This window comes from Bufo bufo, chromosome 5, assembly GCF_905171765.1.
Source record: "Bufo bufo chromosome 5, aBufBuf1.1, whole genome shotgun sequence".
In the NCBI taxonomy this organism is placed as follows: domain Eukaryota; kingdom Metazoa; phylum Chordata; class Amphibia; order Anura; family Bufonidae; genus Bufo; species Bufo bufo.
In genome coordinates, this window is record NC_053393.1 from 429,041,632 (window position 1) to 429,059,452 (window position 17,821).

General features: G+C 48.2%; 1 protein-coding gene across 6 annotated transcripts in view; it reads left to right on the top strand.

Moving 5' to 3' along the window:
* The window catches only part of LOC121002128 (nucleotide-binding oligomerization domain-containing protein 1-like), a 95,284-nt gene that overhangs the window by 18,004 nt on the left and 59,459 nt on the right, over positions 1–17,821 (top strand). For 2 of the 6 annotated variants that reach the window (XM_040433451.1, XM_040433452.1), the window contains exon 2: positions 9,377–9,511. The exons of 2 other annotated variants lie outside the window; for them this stretch is intronic. The gene's annotated coding sequence lies outside the window, so the exon portion shown is untranslated. Of the gene's footprint in view, positions 1–216; positions 485–9,376; positions 9,512–17,821 lie in introns of those variants that run through there. 2 more of the 6 variants (XM_040433449.1, XM_040433447.1) reach the window with 2 other exon arrangements.

The window sequence follows — 17,821 nt, forward strand, 5'->3', positions numbered from 1 at the left end:
GAGAAGAAAAGGGCAGCAAGATCACTAACATGTTGTGGAAGAAATAGCCAGTCGAAGAGCTGCCATTTCTAAATAAAAGGTGCATGGCCTTGCCTGCAGGGTGTTTTTGCCATCTGATTTGGTTAGAATTTGGGTGTTGCAAAAGCTAGTGCAACTGAGTTAGCTGCTGCTAGATGGCAGTGCTCCCTCCAACATGACAGAGCAGATAACAGAGGATGCAGAGATATTACAGGGAGAACATTCCAGTGTTGTCCAGCTGCCCACCCTATAGTGAAAGCGAGCAGGCCGGCAGCCGAACAACAGTGATAAATCCTCCCTTAACAGTAACTGAGCTAGCGTATGGTTAATCAGCCTTTGAAGGAAGAGTGGTGCCCTCTGCAGTAGGATGCCGCCCACCCATGGGTTAGTAGGCTGAGAGGAGCACTGTACAGAGATATGGCCTGGGCCTGGAATTCATCAGGAAGAGAGAAGCGGCAAACATCTGGTGAGTATGTGTGTGTCTATATGTACTGTATAGTCTATGTATTAAATACCGTTAGTAAACATCAGTTCTCATACTCAGGAGTTGTTAACCCTTTTCTTTAGACTATACATTAAAGTATTCCTTACCACATACGTCCAAGGCCATACAGTGGAATACATCAACTACTGGTTAGAAAATAAGAATACTGTGCTGTATACATTGCCTGCAGTGGGCCGCTGTGAAAATAACCGGTATTCCAGAACATCGAAAAAAAGAATATATAATGATACAGAAACATTATTAACCTGGTGTCCCAATCTGAATATAAATCATATACTATTCCAGAACATAACACACTTTTGGTGCCCGTTCTCACAGCGGTTTTTGCCAGTGGAATTTTGGCGTGGACAAGTGCACTGAAACTTTGCAGATGGTCACGTGGTTTCAGACGCCCATTTATTTCAATGGGAGGCAGCATTGAAGATCACAGAGGAGTAGCTACGCTGAGAACAGACACGTCCCTTGTCAATGCTTTATACTAAATGGGGGCGCTATTTCAGTGTCCGCCTCAGGCAGCAGGCCTGTAGCTTCCGGCAGTGCCGAATACAGAGAAATTCAGTAGGCTGTTCCATGCCGGAACAACCTGGCAGAACTGACAAGCGCTAGTGTGAAAACTAGCCTTAGTGGAATGATAGAAACCTAGGTGCAGCACTGTGGTGGATCCATAGGACATATGAGGTGGCCAGTGAAAGGCGTATCAGATACAGGCAATACAAGGTGGGGGATAGGAGCTAATGTGCGGGAGACTATGCGCGTGTAAAGTGCAGGACACATTCAGGAAACTAGAAGTGTTTTTTCCTTAAGATAGGATTTTACAGTACAACTGGCAGTAAATAACAGTTAACACTTAGAACAGAGGAAAGTAATATTCGACAAATAACTATGGGTTAACCCTGTCTTTGGCCGCACTTCTGTATAAGGGGAGTCTCCAACACACGTAGTTTCTCAGGTTTTACAATAATCAGACATTTACCTTGCCTTCAGCCGCACGTCTATGTAAGGGATGTGTCCCTCTCCCTCACACAAAGTCTCTCAGGGTTTACAATAATCAGACATTTACCCTGTCTTCAGCCACACGCCTGTATAAGGGGAGTCTCCCTCTCCCTCACACGTAGTCTCTCAGGGTTTACAATAATTACACATTTACCCTGTCTTTGGCCGCACTCCTGTATAAGGTGAGTCTCCCTCACAGGTAGTCTCTCAGGGTTTACAATAAGACATTTATCCTGTCTTCAGCCGCACGCCTGTGTAAGGGATGTCTCCCTCTCCCTCACAGGTAGTCTCTCAGGGTTTACAATAAGACATTTATTCTGTCTTCAGCCATACGCCTGTATAAGCAGAGTCCCCCCACACGTAGTCTCTCAAGGTTTACAATAACCAGACATTTACCCTGTGTAAGGGAAGTCTTCCTCTCTCTCGGAAATTGTCTCTCAGGGTTTACAATCATTATTTACCCTGTCTTTGGCTGCACAGGTGTATAAGGGGAGTCTCCCTCTCCCTCACAGATAGTCTCTCAGGGTATAGCAATGAACAATGTCTCTTTAACAACAAGTAAGACACTAGGATCTGATTTTGAAATGACAGTGTGCCTAACAAACTTAAACAGCATATATTCCCTGTCCTGGGGAATGCTACGCTCACCGTTGCTGCCTGCACGTGCGTCTCACTATGGATGACGGCCCTTGTTAGGTCCTCTCATCTCAGGACTCCCTGGTAAACTGCGGTGCGCACTACACGGTTCACCTGGTGGCCTCTGTCCCTTTGCGGTAAACCAGCCTCGGAATCTGCTATTGCGGCTTTCAGCCACGTCTGTGGCCTGCTTTGCGGCTAACATAGCCAGAGCCCCTTGAGCCTGCTCATTCAGCAGCTCAGCTTCCACTGCCTTATACAGCACACATCTACCTCTCTCCGCTGAGTACTGGCTTCTTCTAGGTTACTGTATACATCTCACACAGCTCCCTCTGCTGGCTTGGGGGTAATCCTGTGGCATTACAGGCGCTCGTTCCCGCTATCCTGTAAACCAGAAAACACAGCTTTGTTTCCGTTTAGATCGCAAGCAAGGCTACCGTTGATTTCAGTAGTGGCTGTATCTCCTAGTGAAGAGCAGTTTACAAAAACATAGAAAATTAGGAGCAGTAAGAGCAGGAGGCATTATGGTATCATAGATTATATTGGTAAATTATTTATATTAGGTTATTACACAACATAAGTATCACTTTATGAGATGAGACAACCCCTTTAATACAGGGCACTTACTAATGTTTTATGATTGTCCATATTGCCTTCCTTGCTGGTTTGAAACCTACTTAAAACCTACTACAGACCTCTAAATCATCGTGTCTCTCACTACACTATGTTGCCCTCAGAGAGGGAAGCATGAGGGCATCACGGGTTTGCTTTAACCTGTGCAGATTGTCATAGGTACGGTAAATAGGATTCTTTTGGCAGGATCAGGACACTATGGGGCAACTTTGCTAAAGGTGTCGTACTTTACACTGTCTAAGGGCTCATGTACACAAACGTATTTTTGGTCTGTGTCTGTTCCGTATTTTTGAGTCCTGTATTTGGAATCCTTAACTGTAATGGGGCGGCAATAAGAAATGACTCTGTGTGCATTCTGTGTCCATAGGTCTGCATGTCCGTTCTGCAAAAAAATAGAATATGTCCTTTTATTATCTGCATTACGGACAAGAATAGGACTGTTCTATTATGCACCAGCTGTTCCGTTTTGCAAAACGCAGAATACACACAGCAATTCGGGCACAAGTGTACATGGTACCAACACATATGCCTTCAGCTGCCAAGCACACATATAACAGGTCAGCCACAGGGGCGTAGCTATAGGGCAGAGGAAGGCAACCTCTGGCATTCTAGGTGTTGTGAAACTACAACTCCCAGCATGCATACTTACTCTGCTCTTCTCCGAACTCCCATAAAAATGAATGGAGCATGCTGGGAATTGTAGTTTCACAGCAGCTGGAGTGCCGAAGGTTGCAGACCCCTGCTATAGGGGATGCAGGGGAAGCATCTGCTTTGGGGCCAGAACTCAGAAGGAGCCAACTTAGGAGGAGGACTAAAAGATTTTATTGTAAGGGCCCCCTCTATAGTATTATACAATGACATTATATACATTGACACTGTAGGAAACGGACAGAGCGGCTGCCGGGCCTCGTCTGAGAACGTGATCTTGACTAGCCTCAAGAGAGGTGTTGCACAGGAGTCATGAGTTGCGAAGAAGTTACTGGGGGAGAGGAGCCCTTTCAAAAATTTGCTGTGGGGCCCAGTCATTTCTAGTTATGCCACTGGTCAGCCAGTTTCATAGGTACAAATCTGCTGACATATGCCCTTTAATGTTACACCATTACTATTCTGACACATGGACCTTTGTAAATTTGGAGTATCATTAATACCGCACCAGATTTATGCTAGAATTTTGTCAATGCGCAAAAAAAAAACAGTCTTGTCTAACTTCACTCCACCTACAAGGTGTCGTAGTATTACTTACAAATGTGCCAGCATTTTGGCACACAGAGCCGCATTTAGGCCACACCCACTTTCCTTTGAAGCCACACCCCTTGTCCTACGAGGCATAAAAAGCTTAGATAAGTATGTAAAATGCAAAATACAAATGCAATAGCACTCTGCAACCAGCATTCTGCCCTGCCTCCATGCTGGATGAGGCATTGGTGTACATTTTGGCCAAAGCGTAATAAGCCACTCACCACGTCAAGGTCGCCTCCATGGAGTGGTCCCTAACACTAGCTCCTACCTGTTTATGGGCCATGACAGCCACACAAAGTCCAGGGAATGCAGGTGCAGCATGCACGCCAAGCACACTCTGCTTTTAACCCCGTCCGGTGCCATTACAGCTTTCATCGGATCCAGGGATGCAAGTAACAACATGCATGCTGAGCCCACTATATACTTCTCCTGGAGCCAAATGGCTACTGGTAGGTGCTATATAAGCAGACTCAGTTTTATACTGACTTTAAAACCAGCCTCCAGGACAGATTAACTGGTCAGGTGTGCATGACTGCATGGAGATCGCCACGCCTCCAATATATACTACAAAGAAAAAATGTGGGTGATTCAGTCAGCACAACCCTGTATGCAGGTGCACATCACTATGGCGAAATACATATACAAATGCAAAATACAAATGCAATAGCACTCTGCAACCAGCATTCTGCCCTGCCTCTATGCTGGATGAGGCATTGGTGTACATTTTGGCCAAAGCGTAATAAGCCACTCACCACGTCAAGGTCGCCTCCATGGAGTGGTCCCTAACACTAGCTCCTACCTGTTATGGGCCATGACAGCCACACAAAGTCCAGGGAATGCAGGTGCAGCATGCACGCCAAGCACACTCTGCTTTTAACCCCGTCCGGTGCCATTACAGCTTTCATCGGATCCAGGGATGCAAGTACCAACATGCATGCTGAGCCCACTATTTGTAGTATATATTGGAGGCGTGGCGATCTCCTTTGAGTCATGCACACCTGACCAGTTAATCTGTCCTGGAGGCTGGTTCTAAAGTCAGCATAAAACTGAGTCTGCTTATATAGCACCTACCAGTAGCCATTTGGCTCCAGGAGAAGTATATAGTTGGCTCAGCATGCATGTTGGTACTTGCATCCCTGGATCCGATGAAAGCTGTAATGGCACCGGACGGGGTTAAAAGCAGAGTGTGCTTGGCGTGCATGCTGCACCGTGTTTTGCGGATCTGCGGTTTGCAGACCGCAAAACACACAACGCTCGTGTGCATAAGGCCTTTGGCTAAAAAGTGTCCCTTTTAAACAAGCTGGCTGCTCAAACACTGGGTCATTCATACACAGCCTCGTGAGCTGGCCTTTAGGAATGTTACAGAACCAGTTTGAAAGAGACAACATGTCATGTACAGTATAAGAAACCTTAGTAGTCCAATAGTTTTTGGTGGGTCTAACCACTTCCCAACATCCACCGTACAAGTGCGGCTGATGTCGGGTCTTTAAATATGGCGCCCGTTCATGAGTGGAGTGAGCGTAGGGTTGGACGATATCAAAAATATTCCCACGATAACGATATTAAGAAATTTATCGTGATAACGATATATATCGCGATAAATGCCCATTTAGAAGAAAAAAACACTTGGGGCCACAAGGAGACATTATACTGTATGGGGTAGCCACAAGGAGACGTTACACTGTATTTGGGGGCAACAAGAAGACGTTACACTGTATGGGGGGGGCACAAGGAGACGTTACACTGTATGGGGGCAGCCACAAGGAGACGTTATACTGTATGGGGGCAGCCACAAGGAGATGTACACTGTATGGGGCAGCCACAAGGAGACGTTACACTGTATGGGGGCAGCCACAAGGAGACGTTATACTGTATGGGGGCAGCCACAAGGAGACATTATACTGTATGGGGCAGCCACAAGGAGACGTTATACTGTATGGGGCAGCCACAAGGAGACGTTATACTGTATGGGGCAGCCACAAGGAGACGTTATACTGTATGGGGGCAGCCACAAGGAGATGTACACTGTATGGGGGCAGCCACAAGGAGATGTACACTGTATGGGGGCAGCCACAAGGAGACGTTACACTGTATGGGGGCAGCCACAAGGAGACGTTATACTGTATGGGGGCAGCCACAAGGAGACGTTATACTGTATGGGGGCAGCCGGGCAGCCACAAGGAGACGTTACACTGTATGGGGGCAGCCACAAGGAGACGTTACACTGTATGGGGCAGCCACAAGGAGACGTTACACTGTATGCGGTCAGCCACAAGGAGACATTATACTGTATGGGGGCAGCCGGGCAGCCACAAGGAGACGTTACACTGTATGGGGGCAGCCACAAGGAGACGTTACACTGTATGGGGGCAACCGGGCAGTCACAAGGAGACGTTATACTGTATGGGGGCAGACGGGCAGTTCCCCAGCCTCTGATCAGCTCCCCCAGCCTCTGATCAGCCCCTCATGTGCCTCCCAGCCTCTCCCTCTTATCAGCCCCCTCTGGTAACCCCCCCCCCTAGTATTAATCATTGGTGGCAGTGGCCACAGGGTCCCCCTCCCCATCATTGGTGGCAGTGCCCCTTCCCCCCAGTATTAATCATTGCTGGCAGTCGCCACCGGGTCTCCCCCCCATCATTGGTGGCAGTGGGCAGTGCGCCCCCCCCCCCCCCAGTATTAATCATTGGTGGCAGTGGCCACAGGGTCCCCCTCCCATCATTGGTGGCAGTGGGCCCCCCCTCCCCAGTATTAATCATTGGAGGCCACAGGGTCATCCCCCCATCATTGGAGGCAGTGGGCCCCCCCTCCTTCCCCAGTATTAATCATTGGAAGCCGCAGGGTCTTCCCCCCCATCATCGGTGGCAGTCGGCCCCCCCTCCTCCCTCCCTCCCTCCCCAGTATTAATCATTGGAGGCCACAGGGTCCTCCCCCCATCATTGGTGGCAGTGGGCCCGGCCCCCCCCTCCTTCCCCAGTATTAATCATTGGAGGCCACAGGGTCGTCCCCCCATCATTGGTGGCAGTGGGCCCCCCCTCCTCTCTCCCTCCCCAGTATTAATCATTGGAGGCCACAGGGTCGTCGTCCCCATCATTGGTGGCAGTTTGCAGTTCCGATCGGAGTCCCAGCAGTGTAATGCTGGGGCTCCGATCGGTTACCATGGTAGCCAGGACGCTACTAAGGCTCTGGCTGCCATGGTATGTTAGTGAGCAGCATTATACTCACGTGCGTCGTGGCCGCCGGGCGCTCCTTCTTCTGTCTGTGCGGCGCATTGCTAAGGCTTATAGCATTAGCAATGCGCCGCACAGACCTATGAGAAGAAGGAGCGCCTGGCGGCCACGACGCACGTGAGTATAATGCTGCTCACTAACATACCATGGCAGCCAGGGCTCCAGTAGCGTCCTGGCTACCATGGTAACCGATCGGACCCCTAGCATTACACTGCTGGGACTCCGATCGGAACTGAAAACTGCCACCAATGATGGGCGGACGACCCTGTGGCCTCCAATGATTAATACTGGGGAGGGAGGGAGGAGGGGGCACTGCCCACATTCCCGGCACCCGACCTCTGAGAGGACGCTGTGATCACCTGAGGGGTTAATTGCGTGGATCACAGCGTCCTCTCAGAGGTCGGGTGCAGGAAATGCGAGTCACAGAATTCCTTCCCTCCCCCACGCTGGCCGAACTGCTGAGAGAGCCGCCGCAAGCGGCCAGCAGGTATCGGGGGCATTTGCACGAGTACAAGTACTCTGCAAATGTCCCGTATCGGTTCATGCTGGGGCGGGCGGCCGCAGATTTAGAAGCGGTCAGCGCCCATGACCGCTTCTATGACGTCACGAAATACCGCGGTATTTACGAAACGGCGATATCGCCATATCGCCGTTTTTTTAATACCGCGGTATATCGTGATACCGGTATATCGCTCAACCCTAAGTGAGCGCCATAGCCGCTGGGTGCCTGCTGTTTCATACAGCAGACACCCACGGCTAATGTCCGCGGGCGACATTTAACTCCTCAGATGCAGCGGTCAAACCATGTTATAAGGGAAAATAATAAAATTTACACTACACCGATCCCAAACCCGAACTTCTGTGAAGAAGTCCAGGTTCAGGTCTGGGTACCAAACATGCCGATTTTCCTCACGTGCGCGCAAAACGCATTAAAACGCTTTGCACTTGCGCGGAAAAATAGCGCATTTTCCTGCGACACACCCGCATCCTATCCGGCCCTCACACGCGACGCCCTTGCTGCACTAATTGGGGATCCAAATTGCACTATATGATAGCTCAGTAATTCCAGCAAACCTTGCTTGTTATTGGGATGAAAGTGCTCTGTGATACAACCAGTTTTGGGTTGTATTAATAGGAAATCTAAGTATGTCTTATTAGCCATTCTGCGGTGAACTTACATTGTTATACAGCCATTTTTGGGGTGTTTTTATAGGAAATACAAGTGCATCTTATTAGCTGTTCTGCGGTGAACTTACAATACATTGTTATACATCCATTTTTTGGGGTTTATTTATAGTAAATACAAGTGCGTCTTATTGGCTGTTCTGCAGTGAATTTAAATTGTTATACAGCCATTTTTGGGGTTTATTTATAGGAAATATAAGTATGTCTTATTAGCCGTTCTGCAGTGAATTTACATTGTGACAGCCATTTTTGGGGTTTATTTATAGTAAATACAAGTGCGTCTTATTAGCTGTTCTGCGGTGAACTTAGTCATTTTTGGAGTGTATTTATAGGAAATATAAGTACATCCATTCGCCATTTCTCTGGTGAAATTTTCTTGGGATATAGCCTGTTTTGCGCAAATTGCCCGGTGAATGCTGAGTTTCTTCCGTAGGAACTGACGAATCGTTTATTAGCCGTTCTGTGGTGAAATATTTGGGGGATACAGCCTGTTTTGGGGTTTAGTTATATAAAATCTAAGTACGACTAGTAGCCGTTATGCAGTGAACTTACATTGTTATACTGCCATTTTTGGGGTGTATTAATTTACTTCTAATTTAATTTAATTCATTTATTTTACAGTATGTCAGACAGACAAATGACAGGCCCTTCATAGGGAACGGGCAGTGGACAAAATGTTTCTGGCACAGGCAGAAGTAGTAGCAGAAGAAGGAGGGATGGCAGCAGTAGTCATAGCGACAGGCCTGAGCTCCCAGTGTCATCTAGTGGTTGTGTTTTTACCAGCAACCCAGCGGTCCTTGAATGGTTGACTTGGTCTTCGACTTCGTCACAAGTGACATCAGACAACTCCAGCCAAGAATCAGTGGGTTCATCTTACACGACGCTTAGTTGGCATGGCCCTGTGCCCCCACCTGTCCTTAACCTTCCTCATCCTTTTCAGTTCCCTCAGCTCGAGAAGTATTATATGTCGCAGGCTCTGCTCCACTTCAGCAAGGACGAGCTTCTAGAGGAAAGTCAGCAGCTACTGCCCAGCCAAGATCTGGAGGAGAGATCCGCCACTTCCTCCAGTAGGCAGGCAAGTAAAAATGATGAGAGACGCATGGGAGCTGGTGTTGCGAGCGGTAAGACTCCTGGCCCTGAGACCATTGAGGGGGACATCAGTGACATGCAGAGACAGGGGCGTACATAGAAATCACTGGGCCCCATGGCAAGAATCTGAATTGGTCCCCCTTGTGAGTGACCCATCGCACCCCTTAGGGTACGTGTACATCTACTGCCGAGGCTCCATCAAAAGCCTTAGTTGCAGATTCTGGCAAAAAAACAAGGCAAAACCATCTTGAATGACCCCATTATTGTGAATGGGATCCGGCAGGTGCCAGCAGTGTTTGGCATATGCTGGATCTGGCAATTCTGGAATTCTGCTGGTGGCTGGAACAGAATACCGAAATCTGATCGCAAGTCATTACCTAGTCTTACCCAATGAACTGTGCCCGCTGCTGCTTTTTATATAGTGTGTCATCCTTTCCCCATGGACTGTACCTGCTGCTGCTTCACCTTCTCCTCAATGCTGACTTACTGTGTGTGCTGCTGGTAGAGCACGATCAGGGCCTGGGGCAGATCTTCACCGAGCTGGACTGGAGTCTGGACTGGAGACGCTGCTGGATCTGGTCAGTCAGGTCACAGTGCGACGCGTGCTGGCAAAGGAACAGGACAGGGACATTTTACAGAGTGCAGACACAGAAATCTTAAGGATTTTATCTGGTCACGACTGATGTTTCTCTGACTGCTTCAGAACCTCCTAATACACACCTCAGCTGCTGCAGAACCTCCTAATACACACCTCAGCTGCTGCAAAACCTCCTAATACACACCTCAGCTGCTGCAGAACCTCCTAATACACACCTCAGCTTCTTCAGAACCTCCTAATACACATCTCAGCTGCTGCAAAACCTCCTAATACACACCTCAGCTTCTGCAGAACCTTCTAATACACAACTCAGCTGCTGCAGAACCTCTTAATACACACCTCAGCTGCTGAAGAACCTCCTAATACACACCTCAGCTGCTGCAGAACCTCCTAATACACACCTCAGCTGCTGCAAAACCTCATAATACACACCTCATCTGCTACAGAACCTCCTAATACACACCTCAACTGCTGCAGAACCTCCTAATACACACCTCATCTGCTACAGAACCTCCTTATACACACCTCATCTGCTGCAGAACCTCCTAATACACACCTCATCTGCGGCAGAACCTCCTAATACACACCTCAGCTGCTGCAGAACATCATAATCTGATGCTAGAACATAAAAGGCTTTGGTCATATCTGTGTTGGGGCCTCATTCGCAGATCAGGTCATAAATGCTGGACACAATTTTCTAGTCTGGCAGATGGAACTCATCAGATCTCATCATAGTCAGAGGAATCTGTCAGGTGTTGTCCTCCATGAAGTGCCAGATCCGGAACTACAGTGATTTTAGTTGATTTGCTCCTATGATGACAGAACAGCAACCGTCACCAGCACAGATGTGAACAAAGCCTAATACACACCTCAGCTGCTGCAGAACATTATAATAATGACAAGGGAACTACAAGTCTCATCATCACCAGATTGTTAATATTGGAAATTAGGGAGCAACACAGGGAGAGGTAAAATGGAGAGAACTACAACTCCCAGCATGCCCAGGCTGTTATTATCGGATACAAGTGGATATTACACAGAGAGAGTATATGGCCGGGTTCACATCACTGTTTAGTTTTCCGTACGTCTGATCCGTCAGAGGAACAGAAAAATAAAGAAAAAAAACGATCCTGTACTTCCAGCATCAGTTCAGCACATTTGGCATCTATTTATGCCCTTTCTGTCTGAGATCAGTTAATTTTAAAAGTCCTACACGCAAAACAGAAAACTAAACGGTGATCTGAACCCAGCCAAAGAAGAGAGAACTGCAACTCCCAGCTGTCACGACTGTGACTGATCCAGACAGGTCTGGGAGGAGAAGGTCGCAGCGACTTGCTACTTGCGATAGCTTGTGAGTTTGCTCCATGGTTCAGGGTATGTCATCCGGGTTTTGCCTTGTGAACCTTTTTGTCCTGACTGGGAGTTTGTAGGCATCCTTCTCAGGTGAGTCCTGTCTGCCACTCCCAGCTACTATATTAGTTTCAGTTTCACTTGCAGTCATTGCCAGATATAGTCCTTACTTCCAGTTCTATTCTGACCTTTGAAGGAGATCGTTTGATGGTGTTGCTGTGGAGCTCTTGTCCGGCGTGGACTGTCGTGATTGGGATCGCCTTCTCTGCTCGTGACTGGATAAGTCTATCTCTGCTATAGTTTGTTTGTTGCTGTCTTCCCCTGCTGTTCTCCTAGACATGAGTGATGGTGACTAGTGCTCCCATCGGCCTTTCCCCACTCTAGGCTTGTTAGGGTGACTGAGGGTTTAGGCATCCTGCTCGCCGCACGGGTTCACACCCCGTCTAGGGTATCAGGGCAGACAGGTGCCAGCTTAGGGATAGTCAGGGGTGGCCATACTATTCCCATCCGTAGATAAGGGTCCCCCTTCCCCTCCGTCTGGTGCGACACGACTGCTGCTGGGATAGCGGTCGTGACAGTATATCTGACCTTTAAAAAAAAAAAAAAAAAGTGACATTTCTTTTTTTTTGCTTGCTGTTTTGCTTTGTATTTTTCTGTTCCACTATGGATCCGGTTACGGTTTTGGCGAAACAATTACAGGGATTATCCCTTGAAGTGGCAGGATTAAAAGCAACAGTGCTGCAGCAGCAGCAGCAATCCTTGGGTTCCACCGTTGCTACGGGAAACCAAGGTACTCCTGAGCCAAAAGTGGCTTTACCTGATAGGTTCTCAGGAGGGAGAGACCAATTTGTAACCTTCAGAGAAGCTTGCAAATTGTTCTTCAGGTTACGCCCTAGATCCTCCGGCGGTGAGGAACAACGGGTGGGCATTGTAATTTCTCTCCTGCAAGGAGATCCGCAGGCTTGGGCTTTCTCCCTACCATCAGACTCTCTGGCCTTACGATCAGTGGAGGAGTTTTTTGAAGCCCTGGGTCTCGTATATGATGACCCGGACAGGGTCTCACTGGCTGAGTCTAAGTTACGTAGACTTCGGCAAGAGAACCGGTCTGCTGAACTATATTGTTCCGAATTCCGTAGGTGGGCTACTGATACGTTATGGAACGACTCGGCCCTTTGGAGTCAGTTCTGCCAGGGGTTGTCTGAAAAATTAAAAGACTCGCTGGCGGTATACGAGGTCCCTGGGTCTCTGGAGGCTGCTATGTCTCTGTCCATAAGAATCGACAGACGACTCAGGGAGAGACTATTAAATTTTACGGAGGCCTCTATAGGGCAGGGATCGGTTTGTTATGATCCAGTCGAACCAATGCAAATAGGGGGCGCCACTAGACGGGTGAATCCTCCTAAGTTCCGCCGTAGGTCAGAGGTTTGTTTTCGTTGTGGGGGGAGGGGTCATTTTGTAAAGGTTTGTCCCTCAGAACCCAAGAGACCACAAACAAAGGAGCCGCCGGAAAACTAGAGTCCCCAGATTGTGCGGAGGATAACAGTCTCCTTTCCTCCATACGCATGTCTCAGTTTTTGTTGTCCGCTACCGTTGAGGCGGGCAATAAGACTGAGATCTGTTCCGTCTTTTTGGACAGTGGGGCGGGGGTCAACTTGGTGGATTCACGGTTTGCTCAGGCTCTGGGTTTTACTCCGGAACCGATACGCAGAACTATTCCTGTTTTTGCCATCGACTCCTCCCCTCTTACTCAGAGAGAGTTAACTCAGATCATCCATAATATCCATCTGCAGGTAGGGGACCTCCATAAAGAGCATATCTCTTTTTATGTCCTGGACGGTCTTCCGGCTCCTATGGTATTGGGGCTTCCCTGGCTGGTGACTCACAATCCAGTGGTGGATTGGCAGGCCGGGGAGATTGTGGAGTGGAGTGAACATTGTAAGGACAACTGCTTGAGTAGTAGGTGCTCTACACTCTCTGTAACATCTTTACCTGCCTTTCTGTCAGATTTTATGGATGTGTTCTCTGAGAAGGGTTGTCAGGGGTTACCACCTCATCGTCCATATGATTGCCCGATTAATCTATTACCTGGGGCAAAACTACCTAAAACCCGGTTATACAATCTTTCCGGCCCGGAGAGGAAGGCTATGAAAGATTATATTTCGGAGAGTTTGGCTAAGGGACACATCAGACCCTCTTCTTCACCTGTGGCTGCAGGGTTCTTTTTTGTTAAAAAGAAAGATGGGGGCCTACGTCCTTGCCTGGATTTCCGGGAATTAAACCGGATAACTATCCGAGATCCCTATCCTCTTCCTCTCATTCCCGACCTCTTTAATCAGGTTGCTGGTGCTAAATGGTTCCCCAAAATGGATCTCAGAGGAGCCTATAACCTGGTTCGCATCAAAGAGGGGGATGAGTGGAAGACGGCTTTTAATACTCCGGAAGGGCATTATGAAAATCTGGTCATGCCATTTGGTCTTACTAATGCGCCTGCGGTATTCCAACATTTTGTCAACGATATTTTTAGTCACCTTATCGGGAGATTTGTTGTGATATATCTTGATGACATCCTGGTCTATTCCCCGGATCTGGATACACATAAGATCCATGTGAGACAAGTGCTGCAGATATTAAGGGCCAACAAATTGTTTGCTAAGTTAGAAAAATGTGTGTTCGCCGTAAAAGAACTGCCATTTCTGGGGTATGTGTTGTCAGATTCAGGTTTTCGCATGGATCCAGAGAAAGTCCGGGCAATTATAGACTGGGATCTGCCTGAGAACCTGAAGGCATTGCAACGCTTCCTGGGGTTTGCCAATTTTTATAGAAAGTTTATAAAGAACTATTCCTTGGTGGTCAAACCACTGACGGACATGACCCGAAAGGGATCCGATTTTTCCAAATGGTCACATGCAGCCTAAACTGCCTTTGCATCTCTGAAGGAGAGATTCACCTCGGCCCCTATTCTCGTACAGCCAGATGTCTCGCTTCCTTTTATTGTAGAGGTTGACGCATCAGAGGTGGGGGTGGGAGCGGTACTATCTCAGGGCCCGTCCCCTGGTGAATGGCGTCCGTGTGCTTTCTTTTCGAAGAAATTGTCTACTGCAGAAAGGAACTATGATATTGGCAACAGGGAACTTTTGGCTATTAAGTTGGCTTTTGAGGAGTGGCGTCATTTTTTGGAGGGGGCGGTTCATCCCGTCACGGTGATTACTGATCACAAAAACTTATTATATCTGGAGTCTGCTAAACGTCTCACCCCTAGACAGGCTCGGTGGTCGTTATTTTTTACTAGGTTTAATTTTGTAATAACCTATCGCCCGGGGGCAAAAAATACTAAGGCGGATGCATTGTCTCTAAGTTTTCCTGAAGGGGGTGATGTTGAGGTACCAGAGCCCATTTTGCAAAAGGGGGTGGTGGTCTCTGCATTACACTCAGGTTTAGAGGGGAGGGTGTTGGAAGCTCAGGGGGACGCCCCGGCCTCCTGCCCCTCGGGTAAACTGTTTGTGACAGAAAATTTACGCCTGGAGATACTAAAAGAACACCATAACTCCACACTGGCAGGACACCCAGGTAGTAGGGCAACCTCTGAATTAGTGTCTCGTCGGTTCTGGTGGCCTAAGTGGCGCCAGGAGGTGTTGAATTTTGTGTCTGCATGTGCTACCTGTGCTCGTTCTAAGGTAGATCATACTCGTCCGGCAGGGCGTCTTTTACCTCTAGCCATCCCCAACAGGCCTTGGACGCACCTATCAATGGATTTCATTACGGATCTACCAGTATCAGTGGGGAAGACTGTTATTCTTGTAGTTGTTGACAGATTCAGTAAAATGGTGCACTTTATTGCTCTTGCCGCATTGCCTAATGCTAACACACTGGCTCAGGTTTTTATTGACCACATCGTGAAGCTTCACGGGGTCCCTTCCAATATTGTTTCGGATCGTGGTACCCAATTCGTTTCTAAATTTTGGAAAGCTTTTTGTTCTCGTTTAGGGGTTCATCTGTCGTTTTCTTCATCTTTCCATCCACAGTCCAACGGTCAGACTGAACGTACCAATCAAAACCTAGAGACATATTTGAGATGCTTTGTTTCCGAAAATCAGGAGGAATGGTCATCTTATTTACCGTTAGCCGAGTTTGCCATTAATAATCGTCGTCAGGAATCCACCGATAAGTCACCATTTTTTGGTGCGTATGGTTTCCATCCTCAGTTTTGTACGTTTAGTGAGGGGGGGGCCGTCTGGGATTCCCGAGGAGGAACGATTTGCGTCTTCACTTTATTCAGTGTGGCAGAGTGTGCAAGAAAGTTTGAAGAGAATTGGTGGTAGATACAAACGTGTGGCTGATAGGAGGCGCTCTGAAGGTCCGGACCTTGGGGTGAATGACTTGGTGTGGTTGTCTACCAGAAATATCAAGTTGAAGGTTCCCTCGTGGAAATTAGGTCCGAGATTTATTGGTCCTTATAGGGTAATTAAGATCATTAACCCGGTGGCTTTTCGTCTGGAGCTACCTCAGACTCTAAGGATCCATAATGTCTTCCACAGATCTCTGCTTAAGAGATATGTAGAACCTCCTGAACCATTGCCACTACCGCCTCCACCGGTGGTTGTTGATGGCAGTCTTGAGTTTCAGGTAGAAAAGATTGTTGACTCACGATATGTTCGCCGCTCTCTTCAGTACCTGGTGCACTGGAGAGGTTATGGTTCCGAAGAGAGAATGTGGGTTCCAGCTTCAGAGATAAAAGCGGACAGACTCATTCGGGATTTTCATAGCTCCCATCCGGAGAGGCCTGGTCTTGAGGGTCCGGGGGCCCCTCGTAGAAGGGGGGGTACTGTCACGACTGTGACTGATCCAGACAGTTCTGGGAGGAGAAGGTCGCAGCGACTTGCTACTCGCGATAGCTTGTGAGTTTGCTCCATGGTTCAGGGTATGTCATCCGGGTTTTGCCTTGTGAACCTTTTTGTCCTGACTGGGAGTTTGTAGGCATCCTTCTCAGGTGAGTCCTGTCTGCCACTCCCAGCTACTATATTAGTTTCAGTTTCACTTGCAGTCATTGCCAGATATAGTCCTTACTTCCAGTTCTATTCTGACCTTTGAAGGAGATCGTTTGATGGTGTTGCTGTGGAGCTCTTGTCCGGCGTGGACTGTCGTGATTGGGATCGCCTTCTCTGCTCGTGACTGGATAAGTCTATCTCTGCTATAGTTTGTTTGTTGCTGTCTTCCCCTGCTGTTCTCCTAGACATGAGTGATGGTGACTAGTGCTCCCATCGGCCTTTCCCCACTCTAGGCTTGTTAGGGTGACTGAGGGTTTAGGCATCCTGCTCGCTGCACGGGTTCACACCCCGTCTAGGGTATCAGGGCAGACAGGTGCCAGCTTAGGGTTAGTCAGGGGTGGCCATACTATTCCCATCCGTAGATAAGGGTCCCCCTTCCCCTCCGTCTGGTGCGACACGACTGCTGCTGGGATAGCGGTCGTGACACCAGCATGTCCAGATTATTATAGGGCATCATCCAGTTGTACTAAGTGAGATCTATAAAAGGAAATAACTATAACCCCCAGCATGGCCAGACTTATTATGGGGCATCAGTATATATTACAGAGAGGAGGTACAAGAGGAGAGAACTACAACTCCCAGCATGTCCAGATTATTATAGGACATCATCTAGTTGTACTAGGTGATAGCTTTAAAAAGAAATAACTATAACCCCCAGTATGGCCAGACTTATTATGGGGCATCAGTATACATTACAGAGGAGGTATAAGAGGAGAGAACTACAACTCCCAGCATTACCAGACTGTACTAGGGCATACGTTTAATATACATAGAGAGGGATATAATAGGACAGAACCACAACTCCCAGCTTTTATAGGACGTTATATGGGCTATCCCAGGACACCACTAATCTCTCCTCTAGGCACCAAACAGAAGCTCCGCCCCCTCACTGTGACATCCCACAGGTCTTTTACCAGTCCTCTGCACTGGTCACATGATGATGACATCACCAAAGGTCCTTCAAACTTCTGCTGCTCTGCTATTCCTTTGCTTCCTGCACTGGTCACGTGGTTGATGACATCACCAAAGGTCCTTCTCCACTTCTTACATTCTCAGGTAGCCATACAAGTGTAATTAGTGGGCGGGGACTATACTCCACTGCAGGCCCCCTTCCCTATGGGCCCCATAGCAGCTGCGTGGTCTGCCTCTATTGGAGGTACGCTACTGTGCAGACAGTAGTGGATGGTGATGTAGCCGATCGCATTTGGAAGCCGGGTGAAGAAGGGGCTTTATCATCCTCAGGAGAGGAGGGTGGGAGCTTGCACATGAGACAGCGGCTGAGCCAGCAGGGTGGTAGCGTGTC